Genomic DNA, 5773 nt, shown 5'->3' with positions numbered 1-5773 from the left:
TTTTAACTGCCACTTAAGTTTTAAAATCGACAAACCGGTCATTAATCGGTAAAAACCCCCTTTTATAATAATAATACTACTTATATATATATATATATATATATTTATATATTTACAAATATAGTTTTAAAAATATAGCGTTAAACTTGGCTAGCTCCCTGTGGAACGAACCGGACTTACTAAAAACTACACTATTGTACGATTAGGTACACTGCCTATAAGTGTTGTAGCAAGGTTTAGGTATATCCACTCTATAAATAAATAAATAACTTGTGTAAAATTGTATCATATTTAATAGTATTTTGTAGTAAAAATACTACTATTTTGTATACACCTCTACGCACATCAAGAACCTCGTCGTAGTATTTTATGTATAAATAATAATAATACTAATACTACTAATAATAATATTAAAATTAATAATAATATTAATAATAATAATAATAATAATAATAATAATAATATAAATAATAATAATAATAATAATAATAATAATAATAATAATAATAATAATAATAATAATAATAATAATAATAATAATAATAATAATAATAATAATAATAATAATATGGAGTGTAAGAAGAGAAGGAAAAATGAATGAGTGAACAAAAATGAATTCGCTCGTTATATAATCTTTTCAGCCACCTACCCCTCATGCGATCGCATGAGGATTGTGTGGAGAGCTCATGCGATCGCATGAGACACAAATCCAGCTCACATTTGCAAAGTTTATGGCTATCGACACGTTATATATATATATATATATATATATATATATATATATATATATATATATATATATATATATATATATATATATATATATATATATTATAATATATTTAATCTTTAGAATTAATTAAATATTATATTATACTCTTGTTCATAGTTAATTTTTAATTTTTGCACAGATGAATTGTACGTTGTCGCTCGACTTACGTATCTATTCCATTTTTTCGAACGTCCTTTCGTACGCTTAGAAAACTTGTATTTTACGTTTCGCGACACGTACCTTTATCAATAACTAGACTTATTTCACCAATAATAATTATACTAATTGAAATGTAACTTATTCATTTTAGTGTTTTGGTCATTTGCTTCTTTAAATCGACGTCTCGTTATATATGATAATATTAATTTAAATCAAAACGTTTTGTATATAGTTAATATTATATTTAATCACTTTGTATAATATATATATATATATATATATATATATATATATATATATATATATATATATATATATATATATATATATATATATATATATATATATTCTCAAAGAAAAAAATAATTTTGTACATATTATATAGGATTGAAATATTTATTTAATAATATTATATTTTCGTTTTTCAAAAGTAATTATATTTCAAAGTTCATTTATAATCGTTTATATAATAGAAAAATATTATGTCGTATCACGTTTACATTTTTGAAACACTATATATATACTTGTAGTTTATGATATAAGCTTTAATTAAATCCTTCAAAATTCATAAACAATTTATCTTATAAAATGTTTTAATAATAAAGTTCTTTTTAAACGTTTTTGTACGTTTGAAACTCAATCAAATAAATATGATAATTTTGTTTTTCAAAACTAAATATATTTAAGCATCATTTTGTTAAAGGTTAAAATAAGGGAAATCGTTATACCATAAAACGTTTTAGGAAAGTAAAATTATATATACTCATTAATAGGTTTCGAGTTTTTTAAATTACAGTTTGTTGGTGGAGCGTGGGAATAGGTCCAAAGGTTAAATAAACTTATGAATCATCCTAAAGTAAAATGTCAATTTTCTTAACTTGTCGATATCCAACATCTAAGTTATTTATTTTCTACGTTCTTACTTTCATATAAAATGAAAGTTAAACTAATTATCTTATCAAAGTCACGAGGAAAATATTGTAAAGCATGAATTAGAAATCAAACAGGAATTTCCACTAACTTTTGTCTACTTACCGTTAATTGACACATTTGTTCTTACTTGTAAATCACGTTACCATTTTCCGAATATTGTTAAAAAGAATAGATTTCTCAAATCACAGTGGACCTCACAACAGAGACCCGTAATCATATTACAATGTATCTGATAATTCAATCATTTGACATTATCTTTTAATTATGTCGATAAATATATTAAACATATATTGAAACAATATGTAATATATTATACATCTAATACTTTGTTAATGTTTTTAATTAATATAACTATATATTATATATACATACCTATATGCACATAAATGTTCGTGAATCGTCGAGCACGGTCAAAAGGGTAATTGATTACATGAATATAATTCCAAAACTTTTGAGACTCAATATTACAGACTTTGCTTATCGTGTCAGAAACATATAAAGATTAAGTTTAAATTTGGTCAGAAATTTCCGAGTCGTCACAACCGAGATCTTGATTCGTATCAATCGAAGACTTTACAATAAGAATAGTTAAAAATTCGGAGGCTTTGGAGTTGATGTGTGAGGAAATTCGTAATGGGCTTGTTAACTGTTGGATTGCCTTAATATTTGGACTGTGGATTCTACACAAATAGATCTAATATTGATCAAAATTTGGTATTGATTACACCGTTCAAACAAGAGATATGACTTTTCAAAGTTTTCATTCATTTTAGAAAACCCTTGGGGTTTGATTACGTTGTTGTGAGAAAAATCGTTGTGGCTTCGTCTATTGTTGGATCGGCCTGAAATTTAGATTGTGGATACCAGACATACATATAGTGCGGTAAAACTTTTATGATGATTGGACCGTTAGATTTGCATATATGTATTTTCAAATTTGCTGCAGATTCCAGAAGAACTTTTCGGGTTAAATAAGGTTTGTTCTTCATGTTATGGTTCAATTTTGTAATTTATTTTTGGTTTTGGGTTATTGAAATTAGGGTTACCGTTATGAAATGCTTTAAAATGTTTTGGGGTGTTCTGTTGGTATAAAAAATGGACCAGAAACTCAAGAACCACCACCAAAGGCTGTTGCTGCGATTTACTGTCAATAACCTAATATGAACTTCATTGGTTTGACTGAAGTCCATTCGTGCGAGTGAATGGCTTCATCCGTACAAACCAGACCATTATGTCCATCATACAAACCACTATCTCATTCGTACAAACCTTTCAGTCGTCCATGCGAATGAATCTGGCATAAGTTTTTTTTTTTTTTTTTGGTTTTACTTGATTAGAACATTTATAGAAACTCGGCAGTTTATCTCCTAAGTTCATTGGTGTTTTAAACGATAGTATACATATGAGAACATGGGTGTATTTGTGTTTTGAGAAGTTTTTGTGGGGTAAATTGGAGCATCTGCTTTTTTTGGGGCCAACCATGTATTATTTTCACTTTCACATTTGGTTGATTCCAAATTTTAGAGAAAATTTACTTTTGGTATATTATTATGCAATCATAAAATTCATAAAGTTAATATTTGATGAATTGGAGAGCTTTCTGATTTGTTTGGGATTGTTAATTGAGGATTGGACTTCTCTACATCCTTTTCCTATACATTTGTAAGTCATGAAGGCGTTTAGGATATTTAAGTTTTTTAGGATACAATTAACAGTGAGGGGGAAGATTTACAGTTGATGATTTAGAGCGAGTCATTGGTGGCGATGCTGGTGGTACTGTTGGAGCTAGTGATGCTGTTGGTGCTTGTAAGTTTTGCACCATATTCTCCAAAGCCACTACTCGAGCGCGAAGCTCGTTGACTTCTTCTATTACTCCGGGATGATTGGCGATCGGGACGAGCGGATGAATAAGTTTTAGAATGGTAGATATTATGTAATCATTGCGAGCTATTCTGGAAATGAGGGTGAAAATGGTGTTCCGGACTGGTTCGCAGGAAAGTGCTTCAGGTTCTTCGCCAAGAGGTGAATATCCATGTCGAAATAGCTATCGGAATCCGAGGAATTTGAACTAGTTGCGAGTTCCATCTTGTACTATCAAGGAAATGAATTTCGATATGAAATAGATTATAGGACTTAGATTGGTATCCTTCAATACATAATTTACATATGTATATATAATACCGAAATCCCATAGATTACGGGGGAATCTTTGGAAGCTGTAAGACAAAGTTTATAGTAACAGATATGCTAAGATATGAATCTGTATATACACTATCTATGCAATAAATGCAGTAAGATGTGTCTAAACTTAGGAATGATAAGCAGGTAATTTTCCACAAGGAATGATAAACAAAACTTATAATATGCAGCTAAGGTCGAAGTCCAGACTCACTAATGCATCCTAACAACTATCAGTTAGACACACTAATGCAAGACCTGGTTCGCTAAGACCACCGCTCTGATACCAACTGAAATGCCCCGTTCATATCGATTATAAATGTTACATAATAATTGATTTCATTGTGAGGTATTTGACCTCTAAATGATACATTTTACAAACATTACATTCGTTTTTAAAAGACAAACTTTCATTACATCGAAAGTTGACAGGCATGCATACCATTTCATAATATATCCAAACTATAAATGACTTAATAATAATCTTGTTGAACTCAACGACTCGAATGCAACGTCTTTTGAAATATGCCATGAATGGCTCCAAGTAATATCTTTAAAATGAGCAAATGCACAGCGGAAGATTTCTTTCATACCTGAGAATAAACATGCTTAAAAGTGTCAACCAAAAGGTTAGTGAGTTCATTAGTTTATCATAATCGATCATTTCTATAATTTTAATAGACCACAAGATTTTCATTTTCATTTTTCATAAACATCATGCAGTCTTATAGCAATCTGCATAAAAATCATTCATATGGATTGAACACCTGGTAACCGACCTTAACAGGATGCATATAGAATATCTCCATCATTCCAGGACTCTCATCGGATATGATAAATCGAAGTACTAAAGCATCCGTAACCCGGATGGGGCTTGTTGGGCCCGATAGATCTATCTTTAGGATTCACGTCAATTAGGGGCCATTTCCCTAATTCTTAGGCTACCAAGCTAAAAAGGGGCATATTCGATTCGATAATCCAACCATAGAATGTAGTGAAATGTCCCATTCATATTGATTATAAACGTTCCATATTAATTGATTTCGTCGCGAGGTTTTGACCTCTATATGAGACGTTTTTCAAAGACTACATTCATTTTTAAAACAACCATAACCTTTATTTTATCTATAAAGGTTTAAAAAGCGTTACGTAGATTATCAAATAATGATAATCTAAAATATACCGTTTACACACGACCATTACATAATGGTTTACATTAAGAATATATTACATTAAAAATATGTTTCTTGAATGCAGTTTTTACATAATATCATACAAGCATGGACTCCAAATCTTATCCTTATTTTAGTATGCAACAGCGGAAGCTCTTAATAATCACCTGAGAATAAACATGCTTAAAACGTCAACAAAAATGTTGGTGAGTTATAGGTTTAACCTATATATTATCAAATCATAATAATAGACCACAAGATTTCATATTTCAATATACATCCCATACACAGAGATAAAAATCATTCATATGGTGAACACCTGGTAACCGGCATTAACAAGATGCATATAAGAATATCCCCTATCATTCTGGGAAATCCTTCGGACATGATAAAACGAATTCAAAGTACTAAAGCATCCGGTACTTTGGATGGGGTTCGTTAGGCCCAATAGATCTATCTTTACGATTCGCGTCAATTAGTAGATCGGTTTACTAATTCTTAGGTTACCAAGCAAAAGGGGCATATTCGGCTTCGATCATTCACCCATATAATGTAGTTT

This window comes from Rutidosis leptorrhynchoides, chromosome 10 (assembly GCF_046630445.1).
Source record: "Rutidosis leptorrhynchoides isolate AG116_Rl617_1_P2 chromosome 10, CSIRO_AGI_Rlap_v1, whole genome shotgun sequence".
Lineage (NCBI taxonomy): Eukaryota > Viridiplantae > Streptophyta > Magnoliopsida > Asterales > Asteraceae > Rutidosis > Rutidosis leptorrhynchoides.
The sequence above is the reverse complement of the archived record's forward strand: the minus strand, read 5'-3'. Positions refer to the sequence as shown.